This window comes from Pseudorca crassidens, chromosome 1, assembly GCF_039906515.1.
Source record: "Pseudorca crassidens isolate mPseCra1 chromosome 1, mPseCra1.hap1, whole genome shotgun sequence".
Taxonomy (NCBI): Eukaryota; Metazoa; Chordata; class Mammalia; order Artiodactyla; family Delphinidae; genus Pseudorca; species Pseudorca crassidens.
Window position 1 is genome coordinate 26,675,650 of NC_090296.1, and position 18,905 is coordinate 26,694,554.

General features: G+C 45.6%; 1 long non-coding RNA gene across 1 annotated transcript in view; it reads left to right on the plus strand.

The window, feature by feature from the left end:
- LOC137220143 (uncharacterized) overlaps window positions 1-18,905 on the plus strand; it is a 29,598-nt gene that overhangs the window by 1,734 nt on the left and 8,959 nt on the right. Inside the window, exon 2 of the long non-coding RNA XR_010941498.1 lies at window positions 1,013-1,300. This is a non-coding gene — a long non-coding RNA (uncharacterized lncRNA). The remainder of the gene's footprint in view (window positions 1-1,012; window positions 1,301-18,905) is intronic.

An 18,905-nucleotide genomic window follows, 5' to 3' on the forward strand; every position in this document is an offset into this window, starting at 1 on the left:
CCCCTGTGGGCCTCCCAGGACCCGGCTCTGGGCGCCGGGCGCACACGGCAGGGGGATGCTCCGCCCGAGTCTTAGGACCATGACCCAGGCGAGGCGATGGCTGGGGAGGGTCAGCCGGTCCAGAAAAAGGCGAAAGTACGGCTCACTGTTGTATGCGGGGCCCAGGACTGCGGAGACTCAAGGCACCCTCCCCTTCCCCCTTTCACAGAGTGGTGGAGCGGAAAAGCCTCGAACTGGGAGCAAAAGCAAGGAACTTGACTAAGGTGAGACAGCTGGGGTACGTGCTTTAAGACTCCTCCCCTCCCCCCAGCAGCAGTTAGTGTGAAAAAGTAAATGCAGATCCCTGGGCCCCGGCAGGCAGAGTCAGATTCCTCAGGTCTGTGACTGCTGCGTTTCTCACCTCTCCTGGGCTGGGACTGAGAAGACCTTGGAGAATCCCGAGGTCCTCAATGGTTCAACATCTGTTCCTTAAAGTTGCCCCTGGTGTCTGAATCCTAGGTCCCCTAGCTCCAGTAGCAAACTCTTGCTGCCTCCACTGTCAGAAACCAAGGGTGATCAATGATGGGAAGGGTCAGTGGATGTCAAGAAAGTTACGAGGGAATCCTTTTAAGATGACTGAGGCAAGAAGACTCCAAGCATGTAAATACCACCAGGGACCAATAACTGCAACCTACTGATTGTTTAGATAGGGAAACCCAGTCTCAGAGAGTCATTTCCTCACGTTCACACAGCTAATAATTTGACCTGAATCCCTGCTTCTTCAGACACTTAGCTTTCACCATGCATTTTGCCTCTTGTGCTAGCTAAATGGTTGTAATGGTTTTAAAATATGTTTGCAAGCTCTTTACCACTTCTCTCAAAAGATGGAGTCTAATCCCCTTCCCTTTTAATGTGGGCTGGACTTAGTGTCTGGCTTCTAATGAATAGAAGGTGGTGGAAGCGATAGGATGTACCTCTCAAACCTAGGTCATAAAAAGGAGACATTCCTCCTGTCTCTTTCTTACTGTCTCAGGACACCCACCCTTGGAACGCAGCCACCATGTTGTGAGGAAGCCCAAGCCACATGGGAGAGGTGACATGAAGTGGTCTGGCCGATATCTCCAGCTGGGCTCTCAGGCAACAGCCTGCCTCAACCACCAGCTAGGTGGTGAACTGAGACAATTCCGGCCCCCAGCCTTTGAGTCTTTCAGCCAACGTTCCAGATAAGGAGCAGAGACAAGCCAACCCCACCGTACCCTGTCTGAATCTCTCTCCCACAGAAATTGGGAGATAAGAAGTGATCGTTGTTGTTTTTAAGCCGGTAGGTTTTGAGATACTTTGTTACACAGCATTAGATAATGAATACTGTGGGTTTCCTGCAATGATAAATAATGAAATAGATAGATTTGGGGTATTCATTCAAACAGTAAGTACTTACTCAGCACCTTTTATGTGCCTGACCCTGTACTAGGCACTGGGGATACAGTGGTGAATAAGAGGGACATGGTCTTTGCCCTAGTAGGGCTATGGTTTACTAGTAGAGGAGATGTTTAAACATGTTTCCAGTAAAGTGCCTTGCCAGACGCTTAGTACAGGAAGGTACGGGAGTGCTTACCCCGGGCAACTTTCTGGTCAGGTGGGTGTCGGGGAAAGAAGAAATGAGTTGGCCAAAAGGCCAGCATGGTCTTGGCTAGAGAGTTTTCTGGGGGGTGTTCTTAGAAGTGGGAAGGGATAGGTGTCAGTCCAGGTGGGAGGGGCATGCAAATAAGTTAGAAAATGGAGAAACTGGAAAGGGAGTTGTCTAACTCAATCTCATTTTAACTGAAAGCCCAGAAAAGACAAGTGTCTTGCCTGGTGTCACACAGCTTGTAAACTGGGCCTAGATACTGTGTCCTGCATCAAATCCTCTCATGATTCCCCCACACTAATGCCCAGAGAGGGAAACCTTGGGTAACTCCTTATTTGGCTCAAAGCTCTTATGGACCTGATCTGTTTTCACAAAAACGCTGGAAGAGGTTAGGAGGAGTTAATTCCCAATTTACAGATGAAGAAATGATGCACAGGGAAGCTAGGCAACTTAAGTACTTAGTTCAGAAGCTGGCACATCAGATCTTCTAGGTACCAGGGACTTTGATGATGACAAGGATGGTGATGATAATGCCTAGCCCATCTCATATATCACTGTTGTGATCGTCAAACTCTGGACTAATGTTCTGGAAACCGATACACAGTGTCTTAATGCCACTACTAACATTGGTATTTATCTACTCCAACTCATTTTCTATTCTTTTTTTTTTTTTTTCTTCGGTACGCGGGCCTCTCACTGTTGTGGCCTCTCCTGTTGCGGAGCACAGGCTCCGGAAGCGCAGGCTCAGCAGCCATGGCTCACGGGCCCATCCGCTCCATTGCATGTGGGATCTTCCCAGACCGGGGCACGAACCCGTATCCCCTGCATCGGCAGGCGGACTCTCAACCACTGCGCCACCAGGGAAGCCCATCATTTACTATTCTTGTGACACTGAAGCTAGAGTAAAATTTCTGGAGAGGTTGATGTAGCTTGTGTCCTGGGCTCACCCCTTGGCTGGAGAAGGGCAGGGCAACTTCATTAGCTGTCCCCAAAAGACTGCAGGTGGTGATGACAGGGGGCTGCCCTAAATGAAAATGGGGTGCTGTTGGTAAAAGAGGGACGTGGAAGCACACAGCTGTAGATGTGTTCATGAAAGGTACATACTCTTCGTTTGCACTGTCCAGTGTGGTAGCCAGAAGTCATGTGGCTATTTAAATTTAATCAGCATTAAATAAAATTTAAAATTCAGTTCCTCAGTCACACTAGCCACATTTCAAGTACTCAGTAGCCACAGACCGTTTGTGGCTACTGTACTGAGCAGCACAGATTATAGAACATTTCCATCATTGCTGAAATTTCTACTAGACAGTACTGCTCTAGGATTCTTACTTGGAATTCAGCTCTTTTTATTTTCTTCTTTCTTTTGGTGAATATGGAAATAGCAAAAAAGATGAGTCAGAATCTTCATCCATTTATTCAATAAACATATACTAAATGTCTACTCTGAATCATACGTTATTGTACACACCAGGATGCCTGGGGGGGGGGGATCATGGAGATCTCTTGGTCCAGTGGATCTCACATGAGAAGCATCCAGGGAGCTCTTTAAAGTACTGATACCTCACCCTACCTGGCAGAGATTCTGGTGAAATTGCTTTGGGATGGGGCTTGCACACCCATAGGTTGGAACAGCTCCTGGGCTGATGCTAATGTGTAGCTGGGCTTGAGAACCATTGTAATCTGGTCAGACCAGTGAAGTGAGCTGCTTGAGATAACCTGAAAACCTGAATCAGCATGGGTCCCATGACCTCCATTCTGGGCTTCCTACAACAGAATCAAAGTTCTCCATGCATTTGGCATCTGTCTGAATTGAATGAACGATTCTTAGAGAAGAAGAAGTCTGCTCTTCCTTAGTCCAAAGGGAATCCGATTCACTTCCAATAAAGTGCCAATAGAACTCTGGTTTTCAAATGCTTCTTTTACAAATTGTTTTGAGTGTTTTGTGCCTGGAACTGTATCGCTCAGCCAAGTTGGTGAAACCCCTTATAAAAATAGCGTTCTTTCCCGAGCACCTAGGGTAGGTCAGTTCATTTAATCCCCAGGACACTCTTGTAAGGTAGGTTTTGCTAATATCAGTTTACAGATCTGCAAATTAAGATGCAAAAAGACTGAGGATTATAAATTGTCCTACTTGGCACAGCTGGGATTCCCACTCCGGAGTTGGTGTCCTTTCCGCTTCCCCACCCTGAGCCTCCCCCGTAGCCAAGAGTGCAGGGCAGCTGGCAGACAGTTGTGTACTGCTCTGCATCGCATAGGAAAGAAAGCTTTGTGCAGGTGAGATGCAGTCCTTTGTGTGTCAGGGGAAGCCCCTGAGCTAATGGGACCCAGACACTGTACTCAGAGAGGGTACTGGGGCCTGGAGGGAAGAAGATTCAGGAATAGGACAGGAGAGGGGATTTGGAGTGGAGTTCTCATTTTTGTTGATGGTTGTGCCTAGAGTCCTTTTATCAAGGGATTTGGAGAAAGCAGCCTAGAGCAATGTTATACCTGGAGCAGTTAGCTCTTAGACACCTAGCAATTATGGTGCCTGCTTGGTGTCAGCATTACCTGTTCTTGGCCAGGATTCCTGGAGGTTGGCAGAGTGTCTGTGTCACCGTGTATCTTTGCAATCTGAGTCCCTGCCTGATACTTCCTGGGCAGCCTGGCCTGGCCTCCGGGGTGGGGGTGGGGTGCTGAGGAGGGGCAGGACTATTGTGTCCATTCCAAAGAACTCTAAGAGAGGGGGAGATAGGGCTCCCCTGCCGTTCGCTGGGGGCCACCTGGTAAAGTAATAGGAGATCCAGGCCTTGGAGAGCAGCAAGGGCTGGACTCGGAATGGGTCAGCGTTTGTCTGCGTGGTATTCAGCAGGTCTATGTGGGAGCAGAGCCACGACTGGCCATAGAAAGAGCATAGGATATCACAGCCGGAAGGGCCCTTCTTGTCCAGGTTTCATTTCATAGTTGGGAAACTGAGGCTCAGAGAGGTGACAGGACTTGTTCAAAATGACACAATGTGCTATTGGCAGGGATCACACCTGCATTCAGGTCTCCCCCCTGGTCCAATATGCCTTCCCTGATGTCTTCTCTAGCAGGGGAGAAGCTGGTGGTAGATGAACCCTTGAAAGCTTTTCAGTGGAAAGGGATAGAGATGGTCTTCTCACATCTGCTTCCCGCTCTGGCCGAGCTGTGTGTGTCAGCGGGTGGGTGTGGGCAGGGTGTGTATTTAGGAAGGCTCTGTTCAATCTGGAGGACTGGGTGATGGCCCCTCTCATTTTCCAAGCAAATCATACTCATCCAGACTTGCATCCCTCCTTTGTTAGGAAACTGGCATTTCCTTTGACTTATTTCTCCAGGTACTGTGGCAGGTATTTGGCTAATGGCAGGTTATCGAGTTGGTCGGCTGGGAATGGCTGGACTGTGGTAGTTGCTCCCAAGCAGTGGCCAAGGCTCTGGCTGTCCCTGAAAGAATCAAAGGCCAAGCTCAGCCTCCCTGCTCACTGGAAGGACCCAGGACTTGGTGACAGGGAGAAACAGATCCTGTTCTGAGATACGGGTGCATCCTGAGGACTGAATTAAAACCATTTACAAGTGGCAGGACTATAGGTCCATGAGGTGGGCTAGGTTTATTTCCTGAGCCTTGGCTTCCAGGCAAGACTTCACTGTAGTTCAACAACTTCTGAGCACCTACTGTGTGCATGGCATAGCCTGAGATGCCGTAGGCAATGTAAAGATACGCAAGACATCACTGTGGCCCTCTGGGTTGTATCTAGGAAGATGTGACCCTATAACTTACTGAGTACTTACCGTGTGCCAGGTGCTCTACACAGGGTATTTTGTCTAATCTTGACCATAACCTTGCAAATTAGGATTCTAAGTTCCATTTTCAGACGAGAAAATGGCCTCAGAGAAGCTAAATGACTGTTTCTGGGTCCCAGCCAGTGGGTGGCTGAGCCAGGTTTCAGAGCCTCTGCCCTTTCTGCTGTTCCAGGAGGCCAGCAGCTAACCACCACACCTGGCAGAGTCCGGCCAGTGCCCCAGCACAGGCTCAAACGAGGTGTCTGAAGAGCATAGTGGAGGGAGAGACTCGCTTAATATGGGCAACCATGTTTGGTTTTAGGCACTGTTGGCGCTTGGGGCCGCACCATTCTTTATTGTGAAGAGCTGTCCTGTGCACGGTAGGATGTTTTGCAACATCCAAGGCCTCTACCCGCTAGAAGCTAGTAGCAAGTTCCCACTGGTGACAATCACTGCCGGTTGGGAACCACTGGTTTTAGGTAAGCAGTGGCCTTCCACCTGGACCTAGGAGGATCTTGTTAAGACAAGTATTTTGGCAATGAAGAAAGGAGGAAAAAAATCATTTCATTAGTGTTTTCCTGCTTGACAAAGAGCGTCCACTCAGATTTCCCTCTTCCCACTGGCCCTGTGGCTCACTCTTGTCGTACACAAAGCAAAGGACAGTCACAAGAAGTTGCCACGGGACCTCAGTGCAGGCTGGGGGCTTCTCATTGATGGAGCGGGTCCTCTAGAACCAGCTCCTTCCTGGCCTCAGTTAGTTCAGCCTGCTTTTCTTCCTATGGCCCCTACTCCCCTTCCAAGGGGCTGTTAGGGAATCTATTTCATCATCACACCCCACCACCAAGTACAAACACCCACACTTATTTGGGGAGTGGCTCTGTGTTAAGGGCGTTATAATCATAATCCTCAGTTCATTTAGTCCTCACAGCACCCCTAGAGGAAGGTGTTTCTATTATTTGCATTCTACCAGGGGAACAGAGGCTAGAAGAGGGGAAAAAAACGTGTCCAAGTTGACCCCTCTGCTAAGTGGCAGAGTTGGGGCTGTGGTAGTGAGGAGTGGCTAGAGTGCCCTTCCCCATACAAGCCCAGAATGGAGGTCAGACCCATGCTGATTCAGGTTTTCAGGTTATCTCAAGCAGCTCACTTCACTGGTCTGACCAGATTACAACCATGGTTCTTAAGCCCAGCTACACGTTAGCATCAGTTGTGCAGATGAAGGGGATCCTCCCCCCAGTGAAGGGCAATTATCGGGCTTGTATGGCATTTGGCTGTCAGGGAGGGCTGCCTGTGAACAGGGCAGAGCGCCCGGTCAGGCTGCAAGACAAATGGGTGGCATATGTGCTCCAGATCAGCACACAAAGGGCTTGTTATTTTGCATCTGTCAGCAATGAAATAACACTCTATTATTATTGCAGGAGGCAGAGAATAAATAAACACAACATTTGGGGCTGGGTTCTGAGGTAGCTTTTTCCTTCATGCTCATCCCTTCTCTTTGGGGTAATGGTCCCTTTGGGACCATTAGTTCCTAAGCTTGAGGGTTTTAGTCCCACAGAGTCAGACCAGCAGGTGCCAACGGGCCCTAAACGAATCCTCTCAAGGAATCTTGAATTTTATGTTCTGTCCAGCTCACGAAGGACCCTTGTTCCATCTCTTGGTGCTGCAAGGAGACAGGGAGTGAGTGACGGGACAGCTGAGGCATCCCTGGAGATGAGAGAGAAGGATGGCCTGGCCTGTTCTCATCTGTCACAGGCAGAGCTATGTTAGAGACCACGTAGACTGTCAAGTTCCAAGGTTTCAACTGAGTCAGGACTAAGGTAGCATCTTGGTAGCGTTTGATGGAAGTGCTAAAGCAGTGCTTCTCACACTTGAGTGTGCATTAGAACCTGAGGGCTCCTAACAGCACAAGTGGCTGGCCCCCACCCCCAGAGTTTCTGATTCAGCAGGTCTGGGTGAGGTCTGAGAATCTGCATCGAGTTCCCAGGTGACGCCCCGGTGGCCCAGGACTTCACTCTGAGAATCACTGTGCTAAAGCATACTTTTCAAAAAGCTGAAAGTAGCTCTCATACATGTGTAAAATGAATTTGTGTTAAAGATTTATTTATTTAATTAATGAGAGAACTAGGAAGTCGTTAAAACCAGTTAAGGGGAAAATTTGAACAGACCTATGTAATCAGTAATACTGAAACGAATTTGCCGATGGATGTAAATCTAGTTAATATGCTATAGGGCAATGAACTGGAATGGGGTTATTGTTTTCTAAAAACCAATGTATCTCTACTGGAAAAATTAATTTGCATTTCTATGGCCAAGAAACATTTGCATTGCTCTCAGTTTTTCTACAAGTAAACTTTTATCCTTACAGGGTTGTAAACTAGCCAAGGCCATAGAAAGACAGCTGTAAATGCAACGTGCACCCTTGTGGGATTAGATAGTCTCCAGCGAGCCCCTCGATCATTCGGAGGGCTTGTAGAAACAGCTGGCTGGGGGCCGCCCCCAGAGTTTCTGCCAGGGTTGAGGAGGGGTTTGAAGCTCTGACTTCTTAAAAAGACTTTTGGCCAATCTTCCTGTTCTTTGCCCCACCTTCACCCTCACTGCCAGAGGTGTCTGGTGCCTAAAGTTTGGGGCGAGCTACGTTCCTTCATTCCCTAGCACTATTTTAGTATTTAATTTGCTCTGCTGGCTAAGCCATTTGCTAATTGGCCGTTTACTTTCCGGCTTCCCGAGTTTTGTTGCTATCGTTTCCTCTCCTGTTGCCGTGTCATCATGGGTTTATGATTCCCCCCCCCCTTTAAAAATCCACATCCCTTTTTGTCATTTTTGTAGAGTTTCAGAAGGAAGTGGCGCACGCTACATCCATTATCTTGCCTCATGAGCCCCATCACAGCACTCTGAGACGTGTCGTGGCCTGATTATCATTGTGCCTGTTTTATAATTGAGGAAACACACACACAGTTGACTTGACCAAGAATCTACTTTTTCAGACCACATTCCATATTCCAGGCTTTTTCCACAAGAAAGATAGTTCTAGCATGTTCTGGTGTTCCAAAGCACTTTCACTGCGTTTCTTTTATTGGCGTCTCATCACAGTCCAATGAGGCAGGCAAGGAAGTTGCTAGAGTCTCCTTTTTATGGCTGTGAAGATTGAGATTGGAAGGGGTTAGGGACTTGCCCAAGATCATTAGCTTAATGTGCCTGGAGCCCACTGTTGACAAGTTCACGTTCAGGGCCCTTTCTCCTGCTGACTCTGGGACAGCTTTAAAGGCATCTTCAGGTGATAAGACACCCAGTTACTCCACATATATTTATTGAGTGCCTGCCGTGCACCTGAAACCACACTAGGTGCTGGGCATGTCATGGAACAAGATGACTGGGAGTAGCGGATGCCAACGGTGCCACCCACATCCCCGGAGCGCATCTCAGAGGTGACCTGCAGACAGCTCCTGTACATGCTCGTGGCCTCCAGCCTCTCTCTGCCAGAGATGCCAGGGAGTTAAGATCCTAGGAGTGACCCTCGACTAATCAAGGGTGGGAGTTGGTGGATAAACCCCTGAGCTTCCTTGTCCTGCAGAGGGATACTTTTGAGGCACATTTTATATCTCTATGAGGGACACCCAGGACTGGGCCTCAGTCGCCCACAGCTTTACCCCCCTCATTAACAAACTATGGCTTTCCTTCTTTGCTGTCACTTCCCCATTTGCTCACCTATACTTCCTGGGATCACTCCCTCAATAAGCAACCTGCTCTCAAATCCTTATCTTAGCGTCTGCTTTGGGGGGAACCCAAACTATGACCTCGGGCTTCTAAAATCCTTTCGATTTGCAACTGATGGCCCTGTTCCCTGCCCCTCTCCTCCTTCCCTGGGGACACGGTCACCCCTTCCCGCAGTGGTATAATCTGCACGAAGGAAGGGACTTTAGTTGTGCTGTTCACTGCTGTATCTCGGGTGCTTAAAATACTGCCTGGCATGTGGCACATGCTCAAAAAATATTTGTTGATTCAGTGAATAATGATTATTGCTACACTGATGAATGGAGAGAGGAGTCCGAGAAACTGGAATGGAATGATCTGGGGGTAAATAACAGCAAAGTCTGTCTCCTTTTTGTATTTTATAAGTACTCTTAATATCCTGAAGATTTCATGCTTGGCCACTGTCTCCTCCAGACTGGGGGAAGGAGGAAGGAGGTGAGAACCCGAGCTGTGTCTGTGGCAGGCAGCGCTTGGCAGGAGGGGGAGGGTGCCTGTGAGGCTGGGCTCAGAGAAGCGGCTGTGAGTCACTAGTTCAGACTCAGAGGCAGCTGAAAGTGAGAGCGTCAGCATTGCCAGGGACTGTGCCCAGGAAGAAGCTAGATCTGCCCTTCGTTGGTTCTGTGCAGAATTCCTGTGAAAATGAGAAGCTGAAGCAGGACCTCAGCTCCCACTGAGGGCTGGTCTATGCTAATTTTCAGCAACAGTGTCAGGAGCTCATAGACTGAATAAGATCTTGTATCAAGTCCCTGAGTTTTGAATGAAGGATGTGCTTTTTGAGCTCTCTTCCCCCCTGAGGCCATCTGATGGCTGTTGGGTAAAATTCAGACTCAGACTGAGAAGTTGTTTTTTTCTAAGAGTTTATTCCAGGCCAGTAATTCTCTTCTTTGGCCTCTGATGTCACTTTTTGGCAGTTCCTGGTTCTAGAGCCTTAGCGTCTTGGTTAATCCATAGCTACTGGGAAAGATGCCTTACGGGTGTGTAGACTGGCTTTCCAAAGTGATGTGCTCAGTAGTGTTGGTGAGAAAGAATATCTTGGATTTGCATAAAGTTTTACATTTTGCAAAGTACTTTCCCCAGACATTACTTCCTTTAATTAGCATCTCTAATATTTGCCCATTACAATCACCTAAAACATCGCCTATCTAGGAATAGATCTAACAAAACATATGCAAGACCTCATCACTGGAAACATCATATCATTATTGAAAGAAATTACAGAAAACCTAAATAAATGGAGGGCTAGACCATGTTCATAGATTGGAAGGCTTAATACTGCAAAGAGGTCAGTTCTTTCCAAATTCATCTTTAGATTCAATGCAATCCCAATCGATATACTAGCAGGTTTTACATTGTGGAAATAGACACGCTGATTCTAAAATTCATATGGAAATTCAAATGGCCAAGAAGAGTAAAGATAATCTTGAAGAAGAAAAAGAAAGATGGAGGGCTTCCCTGGTGGAGCAGTGGTTGAGAGTCCGCCTGCCGATGCAGGGGACACGGGTTCGTGCCCCCGTCCGGGAAGATCCCACATGTGGAGCGGCTGGGCCCGTGAGCTGTGGCCGCTGAGCCTGCGCGTCTGGAGCAAAAGAAAAAGAAAGCTGGAAGATGTATGCCAGCAGGATCAGAGGTATGATAAGTCTGTAGTGCTTAGGACAGTGTGGCATTCCTGCCTCTACTCCATTTTGTTTTAAGATGTCCTTGTTTGTATGGTTCTGAAAGCTGTGATGGGGAGTGTGGGAAGCATAGAAGTCCCGGTGGGCATCTCTGCTTCCTTTCAGTTGTCTAAACCAGGCTGCAGTAAGCCTTTCCATAGGGTTTATGCTACACAACAACCATCACTCATGACTCAGGGCCACTACTGGAGATTCAGGCAATCCATTCTCCACCTGGGAGCAAAGCACCCCTTTGCTTAAAACTCTGTGATGCTTTCCCATTGGAGTAAGGACAGCCTCAGTTTCTTAACTGGACTTAAAATAACCCTTCACATTCTGGCCCCTGCCTGCCTTTCCAGCTTGACTTTCGTCCATACTCACCAACCCTTTCGGACGCCTTCAGTTCCTTAGCTACGCACAGACTGCAGTCCTAGGTTCTGGCCATTAACACATCCTTCTGCCTGACGCATTCTTCTTCCTCCTGATCCGCCCCCCACCCCCTGCCCTTTTTGGCCCACTCCTACTTACCTTCCATGTTTGGGTTTAAACTCTGACTCTTTGGGGAGCATGGATCCTTGCCTCCTTAGACTGGGTGCAGCCTCCTTTTCACACACACAATGCACCCATTGCTTCTCCCTCTTCAAAGCCCTCTGAACCCTTGTTCAGTGTCTCTCCTTCCAGCAACATGAGAACAGGGCCAGTGTCTGTCTTGTTCACCACCATGTCTCCTGCTCCTAAAACAGTGCCTGGCACTGAGGAGATGCTTAATCCATATATATCAAACACAGAAATAAATACGTGAATGTATAAATTAAAAATCCATACTTGAAAGGCTGACTTTGTAAAATCGAACCTCTTGACAAGCTTCACAGTTGGGCAAACATCACCGGTTTATGACACGTTCGTGCCACGAGTGAAACTCTAAAAGTGCTGGTTAGTGCCTTTCCAGAGTTACCAAAGCCTGCCCTCTTTGCCTATATGCTTGTCAGACCGGGTCAGAGAGTGTGGCTAGAACATGGCTAACCATCTCCACCCCGGAAGAAATAAAGCCAGTGTGCATTGGTGGTGTCATCTTTGTGGGTGAAGGACAGGGCGTGGACCCATTCTCTTTGGTAAGCAGGAGAGTGACGTTTTCTGAAAACCAGAGGTTCTGTCTTGTTGGTTGGTTATAGCAGGAAGCCATCCTGCTGGGCTAGACCAGCAGTGCTGTGGATGCCAGGCTGTGTCCAATGGGGATGCTTTAAAGTCCCTGGAAGGTTATAATGACGCCTGTAAGTCACCCTAGGACTTTATCTTACCGTTAGTGACCGTGTAGCAGCCTCTCCTTGCTTTAGGATGGACACATCTGACTGTTGATCACGGGAGCCTGGGGAACCACCATGTCCTCAGGTCCCATCTCAGTGTATGATGTGTTTTTCAGATGAACAAATGTATAGTTGAATGTATGTATAGATGTGTAAATGAATGTATAGTTGGTGTGAATGTCAGCTCACAAACTCAGATGTTCAAAAATATTAAACTTCTTTGTATTAAGTCATCTTGGGTTTATCCCACGTGTTGAACTGGTGGGAAGTTAAGTTTCAGTGATAACTGGGTCTTCCCCACAGTGTCCCACCTTCTCCAGGTTACACGAAGACCTTGAAACCTTAAGCTCTAAAGCCTCATCTGAAATATTCTGCTTGTCCTGAGTCCCACTGGCTACTCTGGGACCCCTATGTCCCTGTTGCATGTTCCTTTAGGCCCTTGCTGTGTCTGTGCCACATGTGGGGCAAGGGACTCTTGAGAAGACTTGAAGCCTTGGTGTCTGGGGCTCAGCACCCCTAGGTGCACCAGATAGCTGGCTATCCCTTCAGATCTTGCTGGAAAGCAATGCATGGCTCCCCAGTGCAGGCTGGAAGATTCTCTCTTGCTACTCTTACTCCACTCTGTGGACACACCTCTTTACTACATTTCCGTAGCTCTTGTCTCTCCCCTCCCCAACCCCCCACCTCCCAAAAATGTAAAGGAGTCATTGATTTGCAGCTTCCTTGCTTTCTGCTCAGCAAAATCCAGAAAGTAAGCCATTCCAAAGGGCCTGGCGACTGGCTCGAAATCAGAGGAAGGACAAAGCGGAGAGCAAACCCGAGCTATAATCTGTTGTAGACGGAATCACGAGATGTTACTGTTAACAGCGATATCTTAAAAAAGAGACTCCTCTTTATAGTAACTGAACTGCCTTTGGGACATGCTCAGTAGTACTGCATCTCAGCGCTGGAGAAGGGAGAAGTGGAACCCTGCGGTCATTTAAGTAACTTCTGCATTTCGGTAACAAGTACAAATTCCACAGATGCATAGTTAAGCAAGAAAGGTATTTTTCCTTGTTCAGTTTTTTTTTGATCTCCCCCTCGCTCCCATTTTGGGATTGATATCCTCCTATGCAAAGCAGATCAACATACCTCTATTCTTGCAGATTTCCTCTGGCTTTGAGTCATGCAGGGGTGAGACAGTTGGAAACGGTATGATTTTGAGAGGAAGCTGGCTTTTCCGAAGGCTTCGGTTTGGGGTGAGCCTTAACTGCACCTGGATTTCTTGCAGTTTCTTACAAAGAAACTTCCTTTTGAGAGTCAAAATGTTTCAACTAAAGTTATTTTCAACCAGAGGGAAATGTTTGAGAGCTCAGCCTTTGTTAGCCCAAAGAACATTGTTTCATCCATAGTGATTGAAATAGTAATTTCCTTTGGGAAGCCTTTGCCATTGAAACAAACTTTGATTTTGGAAGCAAATATTTTGACTTTAAAGATGGCATCCAACAGTTACAACTCGTTCTAATAGCTCCCCAGCCGTTTATTGTAGTGCTGTGACAGTAAGGTTCTTTGAGTTTGAACAAGGAAACTTGCTTGGCTGATGTTAAGAGGAGGTGTAGTTCAGTGGTGGGGAGCAGACCCCTCACAGCCAGGCTGCCTGGGTCTGCAGTCCTCACTGTGCCACTTTCAAGCTGGAGTCTTGCCCAAGTTATGTAATTGTTCTGAAACTCAGTTTCTGCATCTATAAAATGGAGGGTGATGGTAGTATTGGGTTGGCCAAAAAGTTAGTTCGGGATTTTCCATAACATCTTAGGGAAAAATCCAAATGAACCTTTTGGCCAACCCAATATTTACTTCCCAAGATTGTTATAATTACTAAAGAATTAATGTAATAAAAAGCCCTTAGAGAAATCCAATAAGGGCCGTAGCTTAGTATTGTATCCATGTTAATTTCTTGGTTTTGACCATTGTACTGTGATTACATAGGGTACTGTCATTGAAGCAAGCTGAGCAAAGGGTCCACAGGAATTCTATAGTATTTCTAGGTGAATCTAAAATTATTTCAGAATAAGAAGTTAAGAAAAAAGCACTTAGGGAACTATATTTGATTGTGTGATTCTTTGAATAAGGTTTGTCTTTGACATGAGGCAGTAAGCTCTCTGAAGTTAAGCTACGTGACTGCCTCTCCCCCAGCACCTAGCACAGTGCCTGGCACGTAGCAGGCCTTCAATAAATATTTATTGACTGACTGAATAAAGAAGGTGAGATGCTGAAGGCCCTGGCCAGTAAGCAACAAAAGAGAGACAAACCACTTCCTGTATCTGGGGGGTGGGAGGAAAGAGGAAGCAAGAGGCCATGCACTGATTTATTTTCATTTATTTATTTATTTATTTATTTATTTATTTATTTTGAAATGGTCCCTTGGACTATATTGGTTGTAATACTGAGGTAACCAATTGACCTTGCTCAGTGAAAATACCTCTAACACAATGAAAAAAATCAACTAGTTATAACATCCAATTCATATATACAATTCAAATAAAAATAGATATTATTTGCTTCAATGTATAGCAAGTTTAATACATTAGTGTTTACAAAATAAAAACTGTATTCTACTGAAATTTTTCTTGTGCTTCCCCCTTATCACTAAGCATGAAAGACCAGAAAAGTATGATACTTAAGGAAACTTATTTATGGATTTAAAGATGCAGTTTGTGCGGTCATGAAAGACAGATAAGTATTAGTTGGAAGATTACCACATCTTTAAACATTTTTGCTTATTAAAATCTACAAACTTGAACCATAAGACACAATTAAAAAAAAACCCACAGAATTTCTCAAAATAGATGAGAATACAGGAAACGTTTCATTGAACTACTGAGATACTAACCAGTTCTATGGCTAATATTAAAAACTGAACAATCTATGTAAATCGTATTCATACTATTTCTACGCACAGTGAACAATACAATCACAATAATCAACCTGAAGCTAGCAACAAAGTTGCAAGGTCCATAAAAAGCTTCTTGGCACAATTAAAACATTTAGGAAGGGAAGAAAGCCTTTTAATAGTCTAAAAGTTGTTTGCTGGTGTTTCTACTGTAAAGCTATTCTACAAATCAAAATGAAAAAGGAATTATACATGTGACACATGCACTGATTTTTAGTAGAGCCTTCAACACACGCACACACACCCCAAACTGGGAAAGTAGTTTGAGTATGTGGGAGGGGGAAATTTCTCCCTTACCCCTCTTGCAGTTCTTTGGCCTGGTCATATAATTAAATGGACACAAGACAGATTAACAGGAGAACAAAACCAATTTAATTTGTATGCATGGAGGTCTCATAGAAATAGGACCCTTGAAGCGACCAAAGCAGGCTGTTTCTATATCATTTTTCGACAAGGAAACAATTTTTTGTGTGAAGATTTAACAAAGGGCCTTGTGCTTGGGATAGCAGACTAATGAAGAAGTAACAACGTTTGTTTATACAGTTTTCTCAGCCTTGAATTCCCTAACTCGGGTGATGAGGATACTTTCTACCCTCCTGATGTAGGGAGGTTACTTTTACATGGGAGATTTATTTCCTACTTTCAAGGGGAAGGAGGGGGTGTCATTGTGTGTTTTTATATCATTTTTCCCACGGGCTGTTTCTTAAGTAACTTTAACTCAAAATAATCAATGTGGCATGTCTTGGGGCAGCCTGTTATGAGTCCCAGCAAGTCCAGTGCCTGGGTCAGTGGTATGCAGGGCACTGGCAATATGAACAGGACAGCCAGATTATTCCGAAAGTCAAGTAACGCAGCTGAAGCATCCCAGAGGCGAGTGACCACAAGAACGTGGGATGGATGAATGTCACCCAAATCTTGGGTGGCTCGGTTTGGTAAATAAACGTAGATCATTGTAGGGGAGGCATAACTTTATCTCTACCCTTCTAGGGTCTCTGCTGGTCCTGAGAATTAAATTGACATAATACAGAATAAGAGGAGACAAGCATATAGATTTTTGCATGTACATGGGAGCCGCCAGAGGAAAAGGAAGACCCAAAAACGCTGATAGGCCCAAGTGCTCATATACTAGGTTGAATAAAGAGTAGCAATTGTGGAAAAGTTTACTAAAATATATGGGGATACTAAAAGGAGATAAGAGTAATCCTAACAAGGTCTGTTTGTATGGATTTCTCTCTGCTTTGACTCCCCATCTCTGGTGATGATAATATTTCTTTCCTCCTGGTATAGGGAGTGTTACCAAGTCCAAACTCATACTGCTTGCTGCAAGACAGGCCAATAAATTGAGAGATGAGTTGGTGGGGCGAGGAATAGTGACTTTATTCAGAAAGCCAGCAGACTGAGAAGATGGTGGACTAGTGTCCCAACAATTTATCTTACCCAAGTTAGAATTCAGACTTCTTTTACACTAAAAGGGGCAGGAGTGTGGCCGATTGTTGCAAACTTCTTGGTGCTGAATCCTTCTTTCTTGCAGCTGTCTATGTAGGTCTGGTCACAATGTTCCTATAAACCTCCAATAAGACAAATATTATTCCCTGTTCTGCAACTTTTTATCTCTGTGAATGGAAGAGTGTTATACATTTAAAGGTCAGAGCCTTGAGAATGGGCTATCCTGTGTATATCCTGTGTACTTCCGTCTATAGGCAACATTCTTTTACAAAAGCTGCAGAGCCAGCATGACTAAGCATAGGCAACAAAGCACAAAGGTTAGAGCTAAAGGAATAGATCCAATATGGAGGCAGGTTTATTCTTCTCTGTTACAGGAGGGCATCTTTCACATGGGAGTATTAACTCCTGCCTTCAGGGAAAAAAGGGAGGTCAGAATGACATTCTTGCATCTGCTGTTCTTTAGCTCAAAATAGCCCTTATGCCAAGGTGGCATTTTTTTTTTTTTTTTTTGCGGTACGCAGGCCTCTCACTGTTGTGGCCTCTCCCGTTGCGGAGCACAGGCTCCGGACACGCAGGCTCAGCGGCCACGGCTCACGGGCCCAGCCGTTTCGCGGCATGTGGGATCTTCCTGGACCAGGGCACGAACCCACGTCTCCTGCATCGGCAGGCGGACTCTCAACCACTGTGCCACAATGGGGCATATTTTGAGGTGACACATTCTGCCACCTTTCACCATCTTTTTCTGTACTCAAATGTTAAATGCAATCACAATTATTTTAACGCTGTCTACGGAGTGATGGGATGCTACCTATGTTGCTAGAATATACTGGAAAACAGGGAAAGAAGGTCAACCTCCGGAACTAAGTTGTGCCGCGGGCAGCATCAGAGTCACACCAAGTGAGCGATAAGCCAATCAGAATATCACAGAGTTTCAACTGATAACACTTTCTATGATTTGAAAGTATTTTAGATATCGAGAGAGCCTTTGATGTATTTGTGCCTCTGAGAAATACAAAGTGTTTTGGTGGGAACTAGGTTTCTATATTATAGACGGAATGTTAAATCAGACTTTTCAAACAATTCCCAGGCAAAAGCCTGGAAAAGAGCCTGAAAGCATTTCCTAGAAGTTATTCACAATGCCTGAATTACGTACTCTGTCTATACCACGTACAATACAAAAAGTTTTGTTTAGAGTTATTTTCCACAATGTCAAATAGTTACCACTCAGTGTTTTGCTCCAGTATACATCCTATCATTGGGGAGGGTGAGATGTGTGATGAATATTCTACAGCTCATAGAACTGGACAGAACCATTTCAGAAACTGTCTGAAACCATATACAATCCCATGTCCCTGTCTTTTGAAGTAAAAGGCTTTAGTCTCCCAGGCCTCCCATGAGTCTCAAAAGGGTGACTCAAGAGTTAATAATTAGGAAATGTAAAGATGTAGAAACAAAGAATAGCTCCTGGGCTGGGAAACTGGTATTTAGACTATAAATCTGCCACACAGCAGAATCACTGAACTCCCAGTTCCCTGAAGGATATAGATATACAGGCCTGGCACACACTCCTAAGTTGTTTTTACAGGAAGCCAACCCCTACCATATGAAAACTGCTGACTGTAAGCACATAGACCCTAGACCAGCTGAAGCCAGAAGGTTGATGATACTTGGAACCACATTGATGCCAACCAGTCGGAGAATTGTTCATGAGCTGATCCCACACCCTGCAACCCCTCCCTCACACTGCCTTTCAAATCCTTTCCCTGAAAGCCATTGGGGAGTTCTGCTCTTTTGAGCATGAGCTGCCCATTCTCCTTGTTTGGAGCCCTGCAGTAAATACTCTACTGTTCTTTACCACCACCTGGTGTCAGTAGGTTGTCTTTACTGCATATGGGTGAGTGAACCCAAGGTTGAGTCCTTAGTGCCCCCAAGTTGGGACCTGGTTCTTTAAAGCCATGAACTGTGTCTGGGACTGTGAATCATCTTTGTTATTCTAAACCTCCCTCCTCATATACCATATTGTTCTGCAAATTGTTGGTAGATTTTGTAAAGCTCTCCATGGTGTTCTATTAGTATATAGAGACTTACTGATCAGTTGCATTTCTAAACATTCTGAGTGGACTTATTATAAAATAAATATGTGTTTATTGCAACGAAAGCAAAAGATACAGAAAGGCATAAAGAAAATAAAGCTCAATCATAATTGCACTATATAACAATAAGCACTGCTGACAGCTTCACATTTAACCTAGACTCAGAGATGTTTTTCTGCACAAGAGTGGATTTATTTAATGCACAGTTAATAACCTGGTTTTTTTTTTAACCCAATTTTTGTTTGGAGAATGCCTATAATTAAGTATAGATCAACATCATCATCTTTAATGATATTATGTATGGGCTGTAATTTCAACCTCTATTGTTGAACATTTAGGGTATGTCCATATTTT